The sequence below is a fragment of the Macaca nemestrina genome, chromosome 12 (genome assembly GCF_043159975.1).
Source record: "Macaca nemestrina isolate mMacNem1 chromosome 12, mMacNem.hap1, whole genome shotgun sequence".
Classification (NCBI taxonomy): domain Eukaryota; kingdom Metazoa; phylum Chordata; class Mammalia; order Primates; family Cercopithecidae; genus Macaca; species Macaca nemestrina.
In genome coordinates, this window is record NC_092136.1 from 50,308,338 (window position 1) to 50,333,492 (window position 25,155).

A 25,155-nucleotide genomic window follows, 5' to 3' on the forward strand; every position below is an offset into this window, starting at 1 on the left:
CTATTTCTCAACTCCGCCATAAACCCTTGCAATCTGGAAAACTATTTTGTATTATTTTCTTCAACTGTAGAAAATTATCCTGTATTATTTTTCTGATAATTTCCTCTCCTCTCTTTTCTGTTTTCTTTCTCTGGAACTCATATTAACCCCGTTTTCAATTCTGATTTTATTTTCTCTTCTATTTTCCATCCCATTGTTTTCTTTTTTTCTCACCGTTATCTTCCAACCCCTTTATTACATTTTTAAAATGTTCTTACCATATTTTTAATTGCCAAAATCTTTTCCTTCTTTCGTGACTCCCTTGTTCATAGCATCCTGTTCTTGTTTCAGACACAATAATTTCACTTTTTCTACCCAAGGATGTTGACATAGACCAGCCTGACCCCAAAGATCATGTTTTGATCATAACATTCTACCTAATAAAAACATCTTTTCTTGGTTCAAAGTCTATTCCTTTGAGAACCTGGAAATGCTTTCTGATGTGGATCATAAACTAAAGGGTATGCTACATAAGGACAGGGACCATGTCTTTATTATTTACCAATATATACTTTGCCTTAACACAATTGCTCCCATGAATAGATCTGTTCTGTAAGTAGTTGGTGAATGAATCAATGAATGGTTCAAGAACTATAGCATCCTGATTTTAATAAAACAGCCAGAGAGGAAGAAAAGAGAGGCTTTCTAGGTCTTGGGTTGTCACAGCCATTCAGCAGCTCCTGATGTAATAAAACAATTTCAGGCTCTGTCCTGAGTCTGCCTAATGGAAATGGAATCCTTTAAGAAATTGCAGAAGAAAGAGGTGTGAGGTGTTTAACAGGACTGCCCAAAGCTCATTTATAATGTTAACAAACCAAATTCCTGAACAAGCTCAGAGGCCCCCATTGGATCTGTCAGCCAGGAGAGACAGCTGTCGGTCAGGATTCATGGCAGGCATGTGGCTGCCCTGAGGGCCAGCCTGGCAATGGGGGCTGGGTGGGAGTGGGAAGATAACAGAGATAAATCTAAATTCATTCGGGAAGCAGTCACACTCAATGACATATTCACTGACTTCTTCAACAGCTCATTTGATAATGTTGTCTCTGCACTATTCATTTTTCTGAAAGATGAAAGCTGGCTGAGGATCTCATCTGCTCGCTGATGCAAGGAAAGAATTTGAAATTAACACACACACACACACACACACACACACACACACACACCCCATAGGGAGATGGGGTGAGAGAAAGAGGAAGTACTCTGATGACCAGTTTGTGGTTGGTCCTGACACAGGAGACCTAGGTGTGAGGTCACCTTTAATTAGTTATGCATTATAATTCAACAATATGCCAATTGGCAGGTGTAAGGCTCCACAGGAGTGGGGGTTGGGGTGGGTTTTTTTCATGATAATTAATTGCTTGAAGAATGTTATCTCCCTGGTCAGGGGCAAGTCATGACTTGCAATGGGAGAAGAGAGAGGTCGACACCTCAGGGTCTGGTACTACTTTATTTCTCAGTAGGTTTCAAGTTCCGTTGTTCCTATGACATAAATCAATGAGTGTTTGTTGACTACCAGTCACTGTGCAGAGTCCAGAGTGCAAGAGAAAATGACACACAGGTTGAGCTTTCTGGTACCACCTTCCAGTGAAGAAGATAAACTTAAAACCCTTGAAGTCTAATGCAGACGGTAGGGTAGTTGTCGTGACTTCTATTTTATAGCAATGTTATCATGAACTTTGACTTTGTATGTTTAGGTCATGCATTCTCCTTGATAAAATGGGGATAATAAAACCTAACTTTCAGGATTAAATGTTATGAGGATCAACATCTACAGTGCTTAACTCAGCATCTGGCACACGCCTCTGGTTCAGTGTAGAACCTTGGCCTCAGGTCTTGCTTTCTCTGGTTAACCTCCAGAGTGAGTACTAGACAATTGCTCAGGATCCAACTCTGCCCTAGCCCTGCCCTTCTAATCTCCCACTAGCTTATAGCACTGGACATGGATGGCCTTAGGGACTGGGGTGGGGGAGAGGAGTTATGCTGCCCACTTGATTTATCTTTCATAGATCCACAACACAAAACCTGTTAGATCAGTACAACACACATGCATTGAGAACCTAAAGTGAGCCACAAGTTTGTGTGGTTGACATAATAAGGCACAGCGTGTTGAGAGCAAATGACATAAAAGCAAACACCCGAACTGTAATGTGAGTCATGTGAAGTAAATACAAGGAACAGAGAGCATAGAGAGAAGAGAGAGTTCGACTCAATTGGGTAATAATGAAAGTCATGGAAGCTGTCATAGAGGAAGTGGCAGTACTGTGTGACACGAAGTATGCTCCAGGCCAGCAGTGCACTGGAACAGACCTGTGCTGGCTCATGGTGCTCATCACCATGTTCTCAGAAACTCTGTGAGCTGATTGTTAAACATAATCATTATTAAAAATTAAATTACTATATATGCAACCATGGTGGAAAAGAGTCTGGTGGCTTTTTAAAAATTAAACACAAGATTACACATGACCCAGCAATTTTATGTTCGGGTATGTACCCAAAAGAATTAAAAGCAGGGACTTGAATGGGTATTTGTATACCGACATCCACAGCATTATTCACAATAGCCAGAAGGCAGAAAGCACCCAAAAACCCAAATGTCCATCAGTGGATGAATGGATAAAGAAAAGAAATTTTATATATATATACACACACACACGCACGTATATGATTGTGTGTGTGTATAATGGAATGCATATAATGTAATATATATATATAATGGAATATATATAATAGAATATATATAATGGACTATATAATAGAATATATATAATGGAATATATTCTATATAATGGAATATATACATGTGTAATAGAATATATATAATGGATATATACATATAATAGAATATAAATATATAATGGAATATATACAACAGAATATAAATGTATACATAATTAAATATATAATGGAATGTGTATATATAATAGAATATGTATAACGGAAAGTGTATATAGAATATAATATATCTAATGGAATATATATAATAGAATATATCTAATGGAATATATATATAATGGAATATTATTCAGCCTTAATAAAGAAGAAAATCCTGCAATATGCAACAACATGGATGACTTGAGAACATTTTGCTAAGTGACATAAGCCAGACACAGAAGGATAAATGCTGTATGGTTCTACTTACACAAAATACGTGTAGTAGTCAAATCCATAGGGAAAGAAAATAGAATAGTGGTCACTGGGAGCTGAGGAAAGGGAAATGGAAGTTATTGTTTACTAGGTACAGAATTTCAGTTTGGGAAGATGAAAAGTTCTGGAGATGAATGGTGGTGAAGGTCGAACAATGTGAATGTGCTTAATGCTATGGAACATTTAAACATGGTGAAAATGTTAAATTTTATGCTATGTAGGTTTTACCACAATTAAAAATTTAATTCTATTAATGTATTAAAATAAATTACATTAAGTTTAAAAATACTCAAAACTCATGCCTCCCTAATTATTTCATGACATTTCTCTGTAACCTGTGTTGTGGAGATTATTTATGTCTAGTATATCCAGTGCTGAAGATACCGTATAATGATGTGCTACCTCACATGCCTTCCCCACTCTGCATTCAACAACCTCATGTTGTATTAGTCATGGTGGGGTACCAGAGAAATTCGTAAATGTTATAAATCAGGGGTTTTTTGCTTTTGGTTTGGTCTTCTCCTGAGAGCTAGTTGTTGAATGTTTACTAGCAAACTACTGGGGGACAGGATTTGCAAAGGTCAAGGAGTATGAATATTGTTCTCTAGAAGCTGCAAGCATTTGGCACTATTAAACTATAGAGAGCAATTTCAGATATGGAAGAGGTAAGCAAGATCAGTCATGAAGGGTTGAAAATGTCAAACTCAGAAGCTTCAAACTTCAATACTTTACTGTCAACTTCATTACTTTATTAATAATAAAAAAAAAAGTTAGCTGGGAGACACTATACCATATTTCTAAACACAGTGGTGTTGATACCCTGAAGTTGAGAATCTCTATTGTAGAAGTCCCTCAGAGATTATAAGCAGGGGGTGATTAGGACACATTTATTTATTTATTTTTATTGTGTTATAAACACTTAATGAGATCTACCCTCTTAACAGATTTTTACGTGCACAATATTGGTATCAATAAGCACAATACTATACATCTGATCTCTAGAACTTATTCACCACATGTAACTGAAATTTTATGCATGGTGAATAAGTTCTCTCCATTTCCCCCTCCCTGGCAACCATCATTCTACTCTCTCCAATCCCTGGCAACCATCATTCTACTCTCTGCTTTTTTGAGTTTGGCCATTTTAGATAAGTAAAATAAATGGAATCATGCATTATTTTTCCTTCTGTGACTGGCTTATTCTACTTTTAGCAAACAGGTTTATCCATGTTGTCACATATTGCAGGGTTTTCTTCTTTTTTAAGACTGAATAATATGCCACTGTATGTTGCTACAATGTGAATGTGTTATATCAACAATGTTATATTGGTTTGACAAGAATGGTATATAAGCAAAAGAAATCTCCACATTGCCTCGGATGTTAAGTAGTTTTATTTGACAGATAGATGTGGAAAGATGACACCAAAGGCTGTGTGGGCAGTCATCTCTTCTGTGCGCCTGCTTCATTCTTTTGCTTCTCTCGACAAACCACCTTTTCTGTTTACACACAGCCTCTCTGAGCTGTTCGTTTCAGGTCACTTGAGGCTTTGACTTCTACTCCTGCAAGAGTGCTGACCCGAATCTTTGTGTCTTAAAATTCAGATTCTCAAGCAGAAGAATGTAGATGGTTCAGATTAGCCTCTATACAGCATCCCTTGGGTTCAGTACTCATCTCAGTGTGTGGGTCACGTGCTACATCCCCACTGGTGGGGCTCTGGCCAAGGGACTGATTCGCACGGAGTAAATGGGAATAGAGAAGCTATGATTGTGTTTCCAGTAATGTCTTTTTTTTAAATCTTTTTTTCTTACTGATTTGAAAGGATAATCTTATGTTCTAGTCTATTAGAAATTATCATCATGTTACAATTTATCTAAAACTTCTTATCAGTGTTGACAATGAAAGTACCATTGTACCTCCTCTATTAAATGAAGAACTGAATACACATTACATTTTTCGACTTATTCCTTTTGCTATTATGATTTTCAATTTTAGATCCTGATTATTGTTACTATAAATTACTTTAAAGCAATCTCATATATATATATATACATACACACACACACGTTTTGTCTAATATACAAATCTATATTTAGTTGCGGTTCTTTGGTTTCCCGCTAGTTACTTTATACTGCTAACATTTCAGTTATTGAATTCTTTACATTATGATTCATATCTTAGATGAAATAGGTTTTCAAGTTATAAATACCACCCACTTACCTACCACATGCATTTTTCCCCTCTAGAGGGTTCAAGAGTTGTTTAATCTGCTGAGCCCTTCCAGAACCAAAGGTATCTTTTCCTTTCATTCATATACAGAAGGTTTCCTAATTTATTATATATTCTTAATATATATAGTCTTCTTAATTTATTATATATTCTTTAGTTAAAATCTTCTATTTTTCCCATCTTGTATTAAAAATAGAAGATCTATTTTTGTCCTCCATAGATGTAATTTTTTGACTATTTGAATTTAGTGGGTTTTCATTTTGTTTTGTTTCGGTAGAATTGTCAGGCTGGCTTGCTTTGTTTTCTTCCTTTTCAGATGACTGTTTTTCTTTGTATACACCTGCTGTGCTTTGTTTACCGCTAAATGTTTTTTAAAAGTCAGTAGAATAAATCCAGATGTTTGTTTGTTTTTATTATGTTTGCTGAGTGCTTAATGGGCTCCTTTAATATAGAGATAAATTTCTTTACATCGTGAATGTTTTTTCTCTTTTTCTTCTGTGTATCCAATTCTGTCTTCCTTGCATTACCCTAGATATTTTGGACCTCTAGAATCTGATTTCCATGCCCTTCCCCACACCCAACCCTCACTTATTTACCTTTCTCAAATAATGTTCTCAAATTGATCTTCTTTCTCTTTTCTTTAGACTATATGATCTCTTCCACTTTGTGCGTCTGTGACCTTTCCCTAACTTCTGGCACTGATGCTTCTTTTTCCCCATTGTGAGTTCCCCTATTGATCATACGAATAGGAAAACAGAAGAGTTGGACATGTAATCCAGCCATCATCTTACCTTGAGATCCCCTTTAATTTCTAGATGCTATTTCTGGGTACTTGCTGCCAAAACTTATGGCAGAAAGGGGACAGGGGTGTGAGCGCAAGGATTGCATGTGGATGTGAAGGATGCTAAGGAATTATTTTGACAAAGCCCAGAGCTGACTTGAGTTAAAGCCCTATTCCAAAGAGGTAAAAGATAGGATGAATTTATAGCAGAGCCAGAGGGACAGGCCCAATTTGAGTGAGTTTCCAAACAAGAATAGACTCACCCAAGAGAGGAGATGAGGTCAGGGCCGGGGTCAGTGGCAGTTGGAGCAGAACAGTCAGAAGAGAGGCAAGCAAAGAAGAACACAGGGTGCCCAGACCTGCATGGTTCATTCAGCCACACTGCTTGCATCCAGACCACTTGCAAAACTGACACACCGGGTTTCCCTTGACTCATCCTGCTTCCTCTACTATCCCTCATTTTAAATTCATTCCTGTTTCCATTGATTCTGCATCCTAAACAGTAACAAAGTCCTGTCTCAACTCTTCACTTCACAGTCTATTGTCAACATTCTAGTCCAGGTTACCTCAACTATAATAGGTTCCCATCTGGTCTTCCTACTTTTCTCTGTGGCTCCTTCCTGTACCTAAAATGAAAATTTTATCCCCTCTCAGATGAAAATGTTTCTGCAACTTCCCCTTATTCTCAGAATATATCCAAACCCTGTGTGGTCTGCTCAGCCCTGCTGTATGCAACTCTACAATTCCCACAATGCAGCCCTTGTTCTGTGCGCTCCCTTTCACTTTCTCCTCCCATAGGACCACCAACTCTTATCCTTGCATCCACTCCTAGTCCTAACCTGTTCCCTCTGCCAGAAATACTCCCTCACCTATCCTTCTGAATGCAACCTTAGGTCTTCCATGACCGTAATTTGGGTCCTCTCCTCACCCTTAGATCTTCATAAAATATACCTTGAAGTTCATCTTCATCCCATAGGCAGTGCTCCTAAAGGGTTTGTACAAGGTAAACTAAAAGAATAACACATTGTAGTCAGTTGAGTGGTGGCCCCTAAAAAGACAGATCCACATTCCAGTCCCTAGAAACTATGAATGTTACCTACTATCAGAAAAGGTCTTTGCAGGTGTGATTAATGATCTTGGATTTTCCAGGTAGGTTCTAAATCCAATAACAAGTATTTTTATGAGATAGACAGATGAGGAGAAACACAGACACACAGAGGAGAAGGCAGAGGCGAAACTGGAGTGATGTGGCCACGAGCCCAGGAAGCCAGCAACCACTAGAAGTCAGAAGAGGAGAGGATCCTCCCTTAGAGCCTTTAGAGGAAGCATGGCCCCAGCGACACCTTCAGTTTAGACTTCTGGTCTCCAGAACTTGGAGAGATAAATTTCTGTTGTTTTAAGCCACAATCTTTGGGGTAAATTGTTATGGCACCCCTAGGAAACTAACACACAGGAGTCTGGGTCACAGGTATGCATGGACTTTCCCTGTGTGTGATGGACATCTTTTCTGAATTCCATCTCATGCTGGCCTTTAAAAGGAAGTGGCTGGAGCCCAGTGTCGGACATTTTCTCCTCTCTGCATTCCTTTCTAAAGGCACTCTGGACCTTCTGTCTTGGCACTTACCTTGGATACTTAACGAAATTTTATTGGGTTAACCAAATCCACCTTCAGCTATTTCTTTCTGTCTAAACCAATGGTCCATTCTAGTCCAGTGATCGGTATCTTGTGTTTCTTAAAGTCATTTTTCTGTTTTTCTCTTTCTCTCTCTCCTCCATTCTCTCTCATCTCTATCTACTTCACACTTCAGCAGTTTTTTTTAAATTAAAGCGCACAGCCAGTGTGCCCTGTCTCAAGTGGAGAGCCAAATTTCATTACCAATTGGAGCACTTTAAATCAATATTTGGACATTTAATGATTTTGCTCATTTCATTTGAATACATTAGAGAAGTCTGATAGGCCTATTAGGGTCCCTGTGATTAACATTTTGAATCAGCAAAAGGTGCCAATTAAAAAAAAAATTGTCTTGTTTCAGGCCCACCATAAAAATCTGCATAATTTAGCAATTATTTTATCATTTTGAATATATATTAAAAAGTAGTTTTCAGTGTTTAATTAGAAGATATAGTCAACATATTTTAAAGTGAGCTACCTCCTCCATATATTAGAGCTGTAAGTAAGAAATATTTGGCGCCAGCTCCAATTTGTGAACTAGCTTCACATCATATTTCTGCTCAAGGCACACATGACCCTCAATCATCCTGTGTGCCCCTCTCATTAGGAACAGATTTGCTACTAATCAGATGAACTAGAATCTCCCCTTGAGACTACAGATGGTGACACCACAATTAACGAAGAGGCCATGTCCTTAAAACTCAGTAACTTCTTTAAAACCTTAACCCCAGAGACAGAAATCCTAGAGGCTTTCTTGGATGTATTCTAGGAGGCCTAGGCTTAGTCAGGGCTCTGCTGCCCTCCTGCAAGGGTTAGAATTTGGGAATATGAATATTACCTACCCATTTCACCTTCTTAGCTTCCTTCATTCAGGAACAATGATGTAGTCGTATCTGTCAAGTATAAGCTCATAACTAAGTATATTTTTAAAAACCAGATGATTGTCATTAGTAGCTTTTTAAACTTTTGTTGAAAGGGCTTGGATAGGTCTGGATAGCGCATCAGCCAAACATGTCAGAGTGTGAGAGGGTGTTAGATCCTGCCTTAGGTAGAGCAGGACACCGACCTAGTATAATGTGAATGTTGGTAGCCAGAAAGTATCGCACAAAAAATACTAAAGAGGGATCATTGAATGCTGGGCAGAAAGATACAGGGCTAGAAATAGGGAAAAAGTCCTGGGCAGAACTGATGCCAAACATCAACATGGCTGGAAGGACTGGTTGCAGGATCTGAGCCATCGTGCCTCAGGCACAATGAGCACATAATATGTGGGCTGGTTACGCTTACTTAATGATTGAGGCAGACAACAGAAGCAGGAGAATCTCACCTAGCTGATTTTATCTCAGAATCTGGTGCACTCTCATTATCTCCATCCTTCCCCTGACTCTGCCTGGTCACTCCTAATTCACCTAGCTCCTCTTTCTGCACCTGCCCTTTGAGCACAATTCATCAGCAGCCTCCCTTTCCCAGTTTAGAACCCATTTCCTCTCAGTTATTTGACTTCTGCTCCTTAGCCTTCTGGGACCTCAGTCCCTTCCACTGGTCATCAGCACTCATTATCCCTGACATATAGAAGTCAGGTATAGAAGAGTGGTGCTCTCAAATAACCATTCAAGGCCAGGGAGAACTGGGAGTTGCCATGAGATCATCCTGAGAGGAGGGGCAATAACCAAAAGGCAACCAGGCAGGCAGAGGGACCTCAGGCTAGCAGCCGAGGCAGTGTTTAAAAGGTTTTGTTTCTGGCTCAGTTCCTGGTGTCAGTGTGGAAGTAACAGAGTGAGCTACACAGGTAGATACTTTGCAAATATCACCTTAGGAAGCTCTAAACATTAATAGGTAGGATGGTAGGTAGGATGACAGACCAGTAGCCCTGGAGTCCTCAGGCAGAGAGACTTGAGATATGGCCTCTTTGAGTAAAAAGAAAACCTGGGTTTGTGATTCCTCCAACCTCCCCAATCCTCAGCTCCCTCACTAGCTGACTGTCCTTGTTCATCTCGGTGCACGGGACACATCAGTCAGTGCTTATTCACTTACATCAGGAAGACCACTTCAGACAAAGGAAGAGGACAGATAAATCTAAGCTTGGATAAAATCACCAGCTGGCTGCTGTGAAGACCTACTCATAACTTCCAAAAGCTGTTATAACCCCTGCCAGCCTACATCTTTCTCCTGTGTTAGATGCTTCCTGCCTTCGGACTTTGGACTCCAAGTTCTTCAGTTTTGGAAATTGGACTGGCTCTCTTTATTTCTCAGCTTGTAGATGACCTACTATGGGATCTTGTGATCATGTAAGTTAATACCTAATAAACTCTCCTATATATTAGTTCTGTCCCTCTAGAGAACCCTAATACATAACCAAACCCTGTTAGCTAACCTGAACTACATTTGCCAAATGTCGCATTTGAATCACTGACACCAACTTATGAAAGTGTAAGGTTGAATTCTATCACCACTGATCCCATTTGAACCTCTGGATACTGAGTCCTAGTTTCATACTACAATTGCATCTCTACCTCCACCACCTGCCACAAGCATGGGCTGAGAAGACAACACTCTCCTCTGTGTTTGCATTACATTTTTGGAAGCAACAAATATTAACTTGGGTGTCTATGGAGTACCAGGCTACAATCTGGGCACTGCTACCCAGAGATAAAAAAGACATAACCCTTTCTCTTTCAAAGTGCACAGTCTTTATCATGGCACTGTTATATTACCATATGAGTGTTTCTATCTTTATCGCTAGAAGATTGCCACCTTTTAATCAGGGATAGCTGTGATATAAGACAGAATTGAGTTCAAATCACCATGTTGTTAACTGTGTGCTCTTGGAGAGTTTGCTTATATTCGCTAGTTTCTCCCATCCTTCCCCCACTCTTTGCCAAACCTTTTTCAAATATCTTTCAATATGCAGACCAGGGAGACTTGTGGTTCCTTCAGTGAAGAATTGACTGTTATGGAAGTATACTCCCATTATAAACAATTAGAAATCTAGGCAAAATATATGTAATCATGGTTTTCAGACATTAGACAGTAGGTAATATGAGGCTGTGATCCCTGGAAGAAGAGAACCAGAAAAGATTACCTCTCTGATTGCACCCTCTTAGTGCCAGGAGGTATTTCTAGGTGATAATGTAAGGGGGAATCCAAAGCAAAGCCCAGTAGTCTCTCTGAATTGAGGAGACAGAGATTAAAGTTTGAGGAAGACCAAAGGGTTTAGAATTTGCAGAGTACTGGAAAGAGTGAGTTGCTCAGAGAGAGAGAGAGAGAGAGAGAGAGAGAGAGAGAGAGTGAGAGTGTGTGTTCTGGAGATCTTCAGAGGGTTCTTCACAAGTATTTTACTTAGTGCTGGCTGATCTGTGAAAGCATGAGAGCAAACTGCACAAGGTGGAGATAAAAATAACCACTAGAAGACAGTGGGTCAAAAAATTCTGAGCTTGCACAGGAAAGGGAAGTTTGGGTTCCTCATGGCCAGGTGGAGAGACATTGCATAGAATCTTCAGAATAATTCACATCTTAGAAGTTGGGCTAAAACTCTTTTCTGGACTTAAAAGGCTGCTGTGGACCTGTAATAACAAAGCTTCAGTGTAAGCTTTAAAAGGATCAAACTTGATCTACAACTTACTATGATGTATGACGAAACAAATTCTAACATCTTTTAAATAAATACAACAAAATCTATTACCCCCAAATATAAAATCACAATATCTGATATCAATCAAAGACTATCAGGCATGTCAAGAAATGTAAAAATATGACCCACAGACTAAGAAAAAAAGAGATGATATTAGTAAACAATAACCTTAAGGCAGTTCTTATCAATCTAACTCATATGCTTAAATATGTAAATTAAAACATGAACATGAAGAAAAGAGAAATGGGGAATACATAAAAGTGCCAAATGGAACTAATGATGAAAAAAATAATTTTGGGATGAAAAATATATTGACTGGGAGTAACAGCAGATTAAATACTGCAGAAGACAAAGTCAGTGAGTGCAAAGACATAGCAACAGAAACTCTCCAACACAAAACACAGACAGAAAATAGAATGAGGAAGTCCTAGCCAGAGCAATTAGGCAAAAGAACAAAATAAAAAGTATACAAATTGGAAAGAAAGAAGTAAAATTATCTCCGCAGATGACACAATCTTGTATATAGAAAACTCTAAGGGCTCCACTAAAAAAATGTTGGAACTAATAAACAAATTTAATAAATTTGCAAGACACAAAACAAAATGAACATACAAAAATCAGTAGCTTTTTTTTTTTTTTTTTTTTTTTTTGATACAGTTTCATCCTGTCACTCACGCTGGAGTACAGTGGCGCCATCTCGGCTCACTGCAACCTCCACCTCCCGTGTTCAAGTGATTCTCCTGCCTCAGCCTTCAAAGTAGCTGGAATTACAGGTGCCCACCACCATGCCCTGCTAATTTTTTTTTTTTTTAATAGAGGTGGTGTTTCACCATGTTGGCCAGGCTTGTCTCAAACTCCTGACTTCAAGTGATCCACCCTCCTTGGCCTTCCAAAGTGCTGGGATTACAAGTGTGAACCACTGTGCCTGGCCAACAATCAGTAGGATTTCTATACACTAATAATGAACTATCTGAAAAAGAAATGAAGAACACAATTTGATTTATAGTACCTACAAAAAAACTGGAAATAAATTTAGCCAAAGAGGTGAAAGATCTGTACACTGAGAACTATAAGCCATTGATGGGGGGGAAAAAAAAAGAAAGAAAAAGACCAAAAAAAGGGAAAGATAACTCATGTATATGGATTGGAAAAGCTTATGTTTTTAAAATGTCCATACTACCTAAAGCGGCCTACAGATTCAATGCAATCTCTATCAAAATCCCAGTGATATTTTTCATAAAAAATAAAAAGAATCCTAAAATTTGTATGGAACCACAAAAGATCTCAAAGCATTCTTGAGCAAAAAGAACAAAGCTGGAGACCCCACACTACCTGATTTCAAAATCGACTACAAAGCCATAGTAATCAAAACAGCATGGTACTGGTATAAAACAAGACACATAGACCAATGGAACAGAACAGAGAACCTAGAAATAAACCCATTCATTTTTGGTCAATTGATTTTCAACAAGAATGCCAAGAACACACAATGGAGAAAGGATGGTCTCTTTAATAAATGGTGCTGGGAAAACTGGATATCTACATGTAAAAGAATAAAATAAGACTCTCGAGAAGAAAGCATAAGGGAAAAGTTCCATGACATTGGTCTGGACAATGATTTTATGAATAAGACCCCAAAAGCATAGCAACAAAATGTGGTTGCATCAACCCAAAAAGCTGCTGTACGGCAAAGGAAACAATCAACATAATGAAGACACAACCTAGGAGTGGAAGAAAATATTTACAAATCACACATCTGATAAGGGGTTAATATCCAAAATATGTAAGGAGCTCAAACAAGCCCATAATAAAAAAACAAATATCCCAATTAAAAACGAATAAACTTCAAGCTCATTCTTGTTGGTATAAAAAATAAATAAAAATTTAAAATGGGCAAAGGGCCTGAATAGATATTTCCCCAAAGAAGACATATCAATGGCCAATTTTTTCATATAAGAAAGTGCCCAACATTACTAATCATCAAGAAAATAAAAGTTAATCCCACAATGTGATGTTGCCTCGTATCTGTTAGAATGGCTATTGTAGAAAATACCGAAGATAACATCAAATGTTTTCCAAAATGTGGAGACAAAGAATCTTGGCACACTGTTGCTGGGAATGTAAATTAGTGTAGCCATTATGGAAAACAGTATGAAAGTTCCTCAGAAAATTTAAAATTTAAAATTACCATATAATCTAGCAATCCCACTATTGAGTAAATATCCAAAGGACATGAAATCAGTATGTTGAAGAGATGCCTGCCCTCTCGTGTTCATTGCAGCATTATTCACAATAGCCAAGATATGGAATCAATCTAAGTGTCCATCAGTGGCTGAATGAATTAAAAAAAATGTAGTATCTACACACAATGAAATACTATTTAGATTAATTTTTTTTTCATTTGTGACAACGTGGATGAACCTGCAGTGCATTATGTGAAGTAAAATAAGTCAGGCACAGAAAGACAAAGACCACAAAATCTCACTTATATATGGCATCTAAAAAAGGTAAACTCTTAGAAAAAGAGAGTAAAATGGTGGTTATCAGAGGCTAGAGGCTGAAGGCATTGGGGAAACATTGGCCAAAGGAAAAAAAAATTCAGTTAGATGGGAGGAATATATACAATATCTATTGTACATAATGGTGACTATAGTCAATAATATTTTATATACTTAAAAGTAGCTAGGAGACTAGAGTTTTGGTGATCCTACCACACACACACACACACACACAAAAAGAGATTTAAAAAAAAGGAAATAGGAAAACAAACAAACAAACAAACAAACAAAAACAGCTTCAATGAACTAGGGAAAAATATCAAGTGTCCTAACTTACATGTAACTGGACTTCCAGAAGGAAAGACAGCAAAGAGAAGGAAGGAAAAATATTTGAAGAAATAATGACTGAAGTTTCCCAATTTGTTAGAAATTTATCAAATTTTATCAAATGTCTAAATTTGATAAAAAATTACATACCCATACATGCAGGATGCTCAATGGATCAAAGCTGAAGCAACAAAAAGATAGACAAAGCATATTATATTCAAATTACTATAAACCACTGATGAAGAGAAACTCTTAAAAGTAATCAGAGAAAAACAAGGAACAAAGATAGGAATGACAACTGATTTCTCTTGCAAGTTACATACGAACCAGAAGACATCTTTAAGGTGCTGGAGAAAAAAAAATAACAACAAAAGACCTGTCAGCTCAGGGAGACTATTCTTAAAAAATGAAAGCAAAATAAAAACATTTTTAAATCCAAAAAACTGAGACAATATATTGCCAGCATTTCTACAAGAACTGTTAGAGATAGTTCTTTAGAGAGAAAAAAAAATACCTGATGGAAATTCAGATCTTCACAGTGAAATTAAGAAATGTTGAATATATGGGTAAATATAAACTTTGCTTTCTTTTTTAATGTCCTTAAAAGATAATGGACTTGTAAAGGCAAAAACAATACAAATACATTGTGAGTTTTATACATATATAGAATTAAAATGTATGTTAATTGCACAAAGTATAGTAGCAGGGAATTATAAATACAATGTTATAGGTTTCTTACAGTATATATAAAGTGATATAATTTGAAGCTAGATTGCAATAGGTTAAAGATTTTAATAATAAAGTCATTCCACCTTTTGTTGATTAGTGCTTGCCTGGTATACCTTTCCTATACTTTCACTTTTACTTTTACTCTATCTGTAGTTCAATATTTAAGGTAGACATCATAGAGTTGTTTCCTGATTTTTATTATTATTATTATACTTTAAGTTCTGGGATACATGTGCAGAATGTGCAGGTTTTTTACATAGGTATACATGTGCCATGGTGGTTTGCTGCACCCATCAACCCATCATCTACATTAGTTATTTCTCCTAATGCTATCCCTCCCCTAGCCCCCCAGCCCACGACAGGCTCCAGTGTGTGGTGTTCCCCTCCTTGTGTCCATGTGTTCTCATTGTTCAACTCCTACTTATGAGAACATGCAGTGTTTAGTTTTCTGTTCCTGTGTTAGTTTGCTGAGAATAATCAGCTTCATCCATGTCCCTGCAAAGGACATGAACTCATCCTTTTTCATGGCTGCATAGTATTTTATGGTGTATATGTGCCACATTTTCTTTATCCAGTCTATCATTGATGGGCATTTGAGTTGGTTCCAAGTCTTTGCTATTGTGAATAGTGCTGCAGTCTTTGCTCATACATGTGCATGAGTCTTTGTTTCCTGATTTTTTAACAAAATCGAATATCACAATTTCAACTTAAAAAAAAAAATTTTGCTTTAAATTCTGGGATACATGTGCAGAACCTGCAGGTTTGTTACATAGATATATGTTTGCCATGGTGGTTTGCTGCATCTATCAACACGTAATCTAGATTTTAAGCCCTGCATTCATTAGCTATTTGTCCTGATGCTCTCCCTCCCCTTGCCTCCCACCCCACTGACAGACCCCAGTGTGTTTTGTTTCCCTCTCTGTGTCCATGTGTTCTCATTGTTCAACTCCTGCTTATGAGTGAGAACATGCGATGTTTGGTTCTCTATTCCTGTGTTAGTTTGCTGAGGATGATGGCTTCCAGCTTCATCCATGTCCCTGCAAAAGACATGATCTCATTCCTTTTTATGGCTGCAAGAAAAAGTAGACTTCAAACAAGGCATATTACCAGCGATAGAGAGGGATATTAAATAATGACAAAAGGATCAATTCATCAAGAAGACATAACAATCTTAAATCAGCATCCATTGAATGAGTTTTAAAATATATGAAGGAAAGACTGATAAGACTGAAGGATAAAAAAACAAGTCCAAAGCCAAAATTATACGGGGGAACTTCAACACCTCTCACTCAGCAATAAATAGAACCAGTAGGCATAAAATCTATAAGAATAAAGAAAACCTGAACAATTCTATGAACCAATCTGATATAACTGACATTTATATATAGAATGTGACATTCAAAAAGAGCAGAATATACATTCTTTTCAAATGTAAAGGAACATTCACTAAAACAGACCATATTCAGGGCCATCAAACAAACCTTAACAAAGTTAAAAGAATTAAAATCACACTAAATATGCTGTCTTACAGAAACAAAATTAAATTAGAGATAAATAACAGGAAGATATTTTCATAATTCCGAAATATTTAGAAATTAAACAACCTATTTCTAAATAATATGTGAGTCACAGAGGATAACTCAGGAGTAATTAGAAAATGCTTTGCATTGAATGAAAATGAAAACACACAATGTATCAAAGTTTGTGTCTGTAGTTAAAGAATCACTTAGAGCTGAGGTCAGTAAACTATGGCCCTCAAGCTAAGAATAGTTTTTCCATTTTTAAATAATTGTAAAAATAAAAAAACAAGAAGTAGAAGTTAAAGAGGATGACAATGATCATTATTTTGCAAGAACAATTTATAGCTTGCAAAGTCTAGAAGTATTTACTATCTAGCTCTTTACAGAAAATATTTTTCAATCTCTTGTTCAGAAAATAAATAGCATTAAATATTTATATTAGAAATAAATAATCTAGGCCAGGCATGGTGGCTCACACCTGTAATCCCAGCACTTTGGGAGGCTGAGGCGGGTAGATAACCTAAAGTCGGGAGTTCAAGACCAGCGTGACTAACGTTGAAAAACTCTGTCTGTACTAAAAATACAAAATTAGCTGGCATGGTGTCACATACCTGTAATCCCAGCTACTCAAGAGGCTGAGGCAGGAGAATCACTTGAATCAGGGAGGCAGAGGTTTCAGTGAGCCAAGGTCATGCGATTGCACTCTAGCCTGGGTAGCAAGAGCAAAACTCCAGCTGAAAAAAAAAGAAAGAAAGAGAGAAAGAAAGAAAATCAATAATCTAAGTTTCAATCTCAAGAAGCTAGTAAAAGAAGAGCAAAACCCAATGCATGAAAGAATATAATAAAGGTAAGAGTAGAAATCATCAATCTCTAAAGCAGAAAATTTATAAAGAAAGTCAATAAAACCAGACTAGTTCTATGAAAAAATCATTAAATTGATACAACTCTTGACTGATTAATCAGGAAAAAAAGAGCATGAGGGATGAAGGCGATACCAGTGTTAGGGGAAAAAAAGACACAACTACAGATTCTACAGATATCAAAAAGATAATAATGATATGTTATACAAAACTTCAGGTCAATAAATTCAGATCAAGTGGACACACTACTTGAAAGGTGCAAATTACCAAAACTCAGCTAAGAAAAAATAGATAACCTGACTATAACAATTTTAAAAAACAAATATGTGTAGCTAAATCCTTCCCACCACCCTCCATCCCGCCCCACCACAAACACTTTTTACTTATGTATGTTGAGATAGCTTGTCTGCCAAATTCCAGCAAATCTTTGAGGAAGAAATTATACCAATTATATCAATTCTACACAAACTCCCCAAAAGTAGAATTGGAGATAAAACTTTCCAACTTATTTTATGAGGCCAGCATTACTCTGATACCAAAACATGACAGAGATATAAGAAAACTGTAGAAAAATAACCCTCATAAATGGAAAAGCAATAATTCTTTGACAAAACATTAGCAAATCAAATCCCATTAAGTGTGGTTAATCTCAGGAATGCAAGGTTGGTTCAGCATTCAAAAACCAATCAATATAACTTACTATATCAACAGATTCAAAAGAAAATTTGTAAGATCATTTCAGTAGATAAATAATAGCATTTGATAAAATTTTTTATTTGTGATAAAAATTCTGAATAAACAAGAAACAGAATAGAACTTTCTCAAACTGAAAAAAAAATAGAAATCATTATATGACCTACAGCTAATATCATATTTAATGGTTAAAAACTGAATACTTTCCTCCTAAGATAAGGTGTCAACATTCATCACTTTTATTTACCATGTACTGGAGATTCTGGCCACTGAAACAGGAAAGAAAAAGATATAAAAGTTATACAGATTGGAACAGAAGAAGTAAAACTGTCCTTATTTGTAATGATATGATTATGTAGAAACTCCCAAGGAATCTTCAAAAAATTATTTGAACTAATAAGTGACTTTAGTGAAGTTAGAGGATATTTGTTCAAATATAAAAATCAATGGTATTTCTATAGTTTAGCAACAAGTAGCTAAAACTGAAATTTTAAAAAACCAATAATATTATTTATAATAGCACCAAAAACCACAATTCAGCATTAAATTTCACAAAATATATGCAAAGTCTATACACAGAAATTCATAAAACATTGCTGAGAGAAATTAAAGAAGACCTAAGTAAAAAAATAAACATAACACTCAATAAAACATACTATTCAGTATTGTAAAATGTCAGTTCTCCCCAGATTGATCTATAGATTCAATGCAACACCAACTAAGGCCTTGCATAATTTTTAGAGAACTTGATATCTTAATTCTAAAATTTATAGCAATGCTGATTCTGCAGTCAGATTGCTTGCTTTTTAAATTTGGCTTGCACACTTTAGCAAACATCAAGAGCTGTTTACCCAAAACTTCGTCCTTCCTACTGCAACCCTCACTTTTTGCTACAGGCCATTATTTTGTTTACCTTCTCCTTGGTGGCTCTATCCTTGGTTCCCCGATAAATCTTTAGATGTAATCTCATTCTTCCTTCATGCATTGGTTAAGAGGTGACCATGTGATCCAGTATGGCCAATGAGATAGAAGTGAAACTCCACTGGGTGACTGCTGTTAAAGGCTGTCTTGTTGATAAAGAGTCATCTCTCTTCTCCTCTTCTTTTGCTGGATATGGTTCTGCATGAATATGAAGCCTGGAACTTTGATTATCATTAGATAAGTTGGTCTGAGGATGGGTGTGACAAACAGGAAGGCAGAACAAAAAGATGGAAAGAGCCTGGATTCTAGATAAAATTGTTAACCTGCTGAGTTACCCAGCTCTGTGGAGCCACCATTAGAGGGAACTTACTCTTATATGACAAAATAAATCATCCATATTTAAAAAATTATTTTACTTTGGGTTCTTGATGCTTGCATCCAGAAGCATCCTAACTGATAAAAACATGTTTCTTTAGCTAAGTTAATTGCTCTGTGCTTCAGTGTCCTCATCTCTAAATTAGGGACAATAGTAATAATGTTAATAACAATACTTACCTCATTGAATTTTTAGGCAGTTTAAATGAGATAATGCAAATAATATAGATGTACAATAGTAAGTACTCAATACATATTAGCTGTTATTATTAAATAATATGTTGGCTCACCCTTCTGAAAATAAGGGAAATATATGTGAAGCAAAGATATTTAATTCAATCAGCAAATATCTATAGACAATATGCTGTAAGTCAAGCCCTGTCACAATACCTGTGATGAGTCCCTGTCTCCCAAAGCTCACAGACTAGAGGGGAATAGAGTCTAGAAGAGAGGCAAGTATAGTACAGTACTTTGGCAATTTACAGTTGCTTTGACTAGTTAAGTATAGGGTGTCAAGGTTATACAGAGAAAGGGCCTTTAACTCTGGCTTAGTAGAGTGTTAAGTTAGTAAAACTTATGGGAGGAGGTAATAGAGGCTAGGGCCTCAAGAACATGAATAAAATATCCAGATGAAAGGGACCTAGTGAAGCATTTGGAAGGTGTTCCAGGCAGAGGAAACAGTATAAATAAAGGCTTAGAGACAAGGAGAAGCATAGGGCATTCAGAAACTCCAAACAGTTCAGTGTGGCTAAGCCATAGATTGCCAGGCTAAGAGATGAATGGACACATTGAAGACTCATGTACAGTCTTCATCTGTCATGAAAAGGAGGAACCTGCAGGCTTCTTGGGACGGTTGCTAATTTGGAAACCAGCACAAAGTATTCTTAGTAATAAAAACTGTACTGCTCCTGGTTCATGTCTCTAAATATGAATCTGACCTGTTATTTATTTAAGATGCGAAGCTCTTGCCTATACATCAAAGACTTCAGTTTAAAAAAAACATAAAATGTGGCTCAAGTTAAGATTAAAACTTTTAAAGTGGGGCAAGTTATAAATTAACATGTTTCCTACTGTATGCATGAATTGGAGGCTCACACTGAATCAGGTCACAGACCTGGACCAGACTAATTGGCTTTCATTTATTGGGTCATCAAGCTGTGACAGATATTCCAAGAAAGGCAGAGGGGAAGGGTGGGAATACTGGACAAGTAGTAAGGTACAAAATTACAAGAGTAATCAAATTTAGAGACAGTCAATCAGGAAAATTCTTAGAGACCCTCTGGTCGGAGTTCTCTAACTTTTAAAAATATAACACCCTTTCTTCAAATGTTCAAGTTTATCTTGGTAGATTGCAAAAAATGGCCCCAAATTCTTCCAGTCCTTTATGCATGCCTGTATACTGTGTTGTTACAGCTTTTTCTGTCAAGAGATAAAGATTTTCTCTTCATCTTTTAAATCTCAGTTTAGCCCTGTTACTTGTTTTGGTCAATGAAATATTGCCAAAACTGATGCAAGCAGAGGCTTGGAAAGCACTTGCCCATTGCAGCTTATCCTGTTTTCCTGCAGGATCTTTGGAACCCTAAGATGGCCATGTGAATGAGCCCAGGCTGACCTGCTATAGATCATGTAGATGGAGGTCCAATCATCCCAGGCAGCCTGGTCAAGGCTATCATAAATCGACCAGCCAGCTACCCTTGGTCTCATGAGTGATTCCAGCTGAGACAAGGTGAAGCTGAGCCCAGCCCAAATTGCTGACCCACAGAATTACACACTCAGTAAACAATGACTGTTTTAAACCACTATGCTTTGGCACATTTTGTTATGCAACAGAAGCTAACTGATCTATTCATCAGAAAGCTCAGCATTAAAAACAGAAGAAATAAGATCTGATCTGATTGAAGCAGTGGTAAAGGAGAGACAGCCTTGACCCACCTCTTCCTAAAAGCCAGGACCATATCCCTCTCACACTGGTAGTCCCTAAAGGGGTTGTGCAGACTCAGTAGATTCCTGAATAAGAGTTTGACAAATTTGATCTAGTCTGATGCCTATTATATAGATAAGAGCACTGAGGCCCAGATGTAATCCTGATTGGCCTAAGCTAAACAATACATTGTGAATGCCTAGCCATGGTTCATAGATAGGTAGATGAGAACCAATTAGATCCAATGAGACACTTATAGTGAGAGGAAATAAGGTGAAGAGGAGTTTCAACCATCTACGAAAGAAAAGCCTATCTAAGAATGGAATCATTACAGCAGAGAGGAGAGGTGAAGAGAAGTAGAAGCCCAGTGATGCCATATGGACCCACCTGAAGCTCAGCAATATCTACCTTTGGACTTTTCAGTATAAGATGAACAAATGCCTCTGTGCTTAAGCTGAGACTACCCTCTTGTTTCCAAATCTTTTTTATTTTCTCCCCAATAGGACAGGCTGCTCAGATGGATAAATATAACCCTCTCATCCCTTGTTGTGTTTTACCTGAATTTAGAAACTTTCATATGAAAAAGATGGAAGTGAAAATCAAGCAGGTAGAATTTTTTATGATGGTGCACCTGGAATCGGAAATATGTGGAAGTCCGGGAGAATGGACTGACAGCATAAAGAGACATGTCAGTAAGTAGAAAGCATAACCTGAAGCTGAATCTAAGTTGTTAGGCTTAGATTACAGCTCTTTATGTATCTTTCATTTGGGATAAGAATTAGTAACAGGATGTAGATGTGAAGGAGAATTTGGTTGCAGGTAGGGTTTAGGGGATCTTAGGTATGGGGAGATAGTGGCTGAACGAGACAGGAAGCCAGATTGCCCATTATCACACACTGGGCATGAAACACAGCACGCAGAACAATGTCACCAGCCTAAGATATCAAGACTTAGAACAGAACCCTATCTCTCTGAAGTGAACCCACACACACTGAGATTGGACAAATGTATGCTCTATCTAATCATCGGAAAGTAAAAATAGGCCTTTCCTTCTACTTGTTTGCAAATTGAAAGTCTAACAACTTTACCACTCAACTGCTTGATGATTAGTAGGCGGTAATTTAAACTATACACATTATGCTAAGTATCCTTATATTAATTCAGTCTGAGTGAGTTTTTATAAAATGCTTTGTTCTGCTCAATAAAGTTAATTATATGTTCTATGTTTTATCACTGAGTGTCTTGATTTTTTTAAAACATAATGGCAGCTTCAATTGCATTTCCTTATAAACTCGGGTGTGTAACAAAAAGCAATCCATATAAGGAAGCAAAGCTGTCCACTCCCCACTTCCCTGCCCCTTGCACTCCCAAAAGCCTTTCAAAGGTAGGATGTACCCTGTACATTTATAAGGGGCTGGCTGTCCCCTGAGATCCTGGATTGAAAGCCCTAAGCAAAAAGGTCCCTAGGAAACCTCTTCAATGTGGAAGGGGAAGGTGAGACCTGGTCTAGGAGCTATGAGCATCAGCACCCAGAGTTGATTCTGTGGGCTTTTAAAACAAGAGGTTAAAAGGCGAGGACTTAATCAATATGTGAGCAATTCCACAACACATGAGTTCATTCAGAAAGTGTACTTGCTGATAGTCCACATACATCCTGTGCAGATCACCTCTTAGATAGCCAGGGGTATATGCCACACCCAGCCTGGCTCTAGCAACTCAGGAAAATATGGAGGAGAGATATCACTTATAGAAAGGCTATAATAGAAATACAAACGGCTAGCATTTACTGGGTATTTACTCTAGGAACTTTACATTCATTACCCCATTTAATTCTCTTTAGAACCCTACCAAGTAGGTACTATTATTACTCCCAGTGCAGAGATGAGGAAAACTGAAGTTTGGAGAGGTTGAGCATCTTGGCCATAGAGCCAGGCACCTAGGACACAGAGCCAAGAGGGGCAGTCAGGTCAATATCTGAAGGAGATAGTAAAATCAAAGTCAAGCCATCATTATGAAGGGACTGAGCAGCTAAACAACTCCAGGGGAATCTCAGGGAAGTGGGAGGGTTAGAAGCAGAGGTGGAGGAAGCTGACCTGGATGGGTTTTCAGAGTGGATGAGTGTTAGCACCTTTAGGCACATGTGGGAAGAAAACCATCAAGGAACCAACAGATGCTACTAAAAAAGGAACAAACACGTAAGACCCAGGAATTGAAGGAAAGAATTAGTTGTTATTCATCTCATTTTTACAATAATAGCTAGCAGTCTATTTTTTAGTTAATTAATGCAATTTACATATTTAGTGTATTGACTTATTTAATTAATAATTTAATCACACTTCACCCAGCGCTGGGTTTGGCACATGAAAATTTATTAAATACATAATCTCATTGATGATTATTACTAAAAATATCTTACCTGTACACTACTAGATGGAGTTTAGTTTAACAGAAATATGAAAGAATTGATAGAACAGGTGTGAACATAGCTTCCAACAGTTTTTGTCCATGTGCTTTTGGGTAAGTCATTGTACTACTCCAAGTCTCATTTTTTCCAACAGTACATTGGCAAAATAGTAACCGTAAGCTTACCCTCAGGCCTGTTTCTAAGATCAAGTGAGATAGTGCATATGAAAGCATTTTAGAAACTGTAAAATGCCATCCCCACATTAAGTTCCATTAACCTAATTAACCTGCCTGTTTACAAATACATTGCATTTTGACAATCAATATTTCACTTGACTTGTCCATTGGCAATTACATGCAGAGTAGAGCTACAGATCATGGGCCAGTGATAGTTTTTACATAAGCTGCTGTTCCCTGATCCATTGATGGTAGAAATAACCCTGTAAAGGTACTCAAGCTTTAGTCTTTGGCTTTTCTATTCAATTACTCTGTGACATAGACAAGTTAATAAAATTTCTAAATCTGAAGTTTCATTCCTGAAAAATGTAGGTGAGAATGATATCTGCTCTACTTACCTTACATAGTTTTGGGAAGGAAACCTGGACTGTAGAAAATCCTAGTGTGGGCCAGGTGCTATGACTTACACCTGTAATCCCAGCACTCAGGGAGGCCCAGGTCAGTGGACTGCTTGAGCCCAGGAGTTCCAGACCAGCCTGGGCAACATGGTGAAACCCTGTCCCTACAAAAAATGCAAAAATTAAGTCAGCTATGGCGATGCATGCCTGTAGTCCCAGCTAACAGGTAGGTTGAAGTGGGAGAATCTCTTGAGCCCAGGAGGTTGAGGTTGCAGTGAGCCATGATTGCGCCATTGCACTCCAGTCTAGGTGACAGAGCAAGACAGTATGGGAGACAGTGCAGTTCTCTTCAAATTGTCAAAAAAAAAAAAAAAAAGGGGGGAAGAAAGATAGAAAGAAAGAAAAGAAAAAAGAATAGAAAAAGAAAATCCTAGTGTCAAAAGGTATATTTTAGCCAGTACATGTTGTATATGACCACTTAAAAGATATACAGACCACAACACACATACGGTCAGCTGTGGGCACTGAACAAACAAGAGTCAATAACCCAGTGGACTCAAACAATCTACAAGTGTTCTAAACACCTGTGAGTGCTCCAAATCCAATTAGGAAAATGGCCGGGCACAGTGGCTCACACCTGTAATCCCAGCACTTTGGGAGGCTGAGGTGGGCAGGCCACGAGGTCAGGAGATGAAGACCATCTTGGCCAACATGGTGAAACCCTGTGTCTACTAAGAATACAAAAATCAGCCGGGCGTGGTGGCAGGCACCTGTAGTCCCAGCTACTCAGGAGGCTGAGGCAGGAGAATCGCTTGAACCCAGGAGGTGGAGGCTGCAGT

General features: G+C 37.6%; 1 long non-coding RNA gene across 1 annotated transcript; it reads right to left on the bottom strand.

The window, feature by feature from the left end:
* Nucleotides 1-12,775: 12,775 nt before the first annotated feature.
* LOC105486936 (uncharacterized) lies at nucleotides 12,776-24,305 on the bottom strand. The gene is made up of 3 exons (XR_011610798.1): nucleotides 19,035-24,305; nucleotides 18,369-18,390; nucleotides 12,776-17,302 (listed from the first exon to the last, which is right to left on the bottom strand). It is a non-coding gene; the product is annotated as an uncharacterized lncRNA (long non-coding RNA).
* Nucleotides 24,306-25,155: the final 850 nt, after the last annotated feature.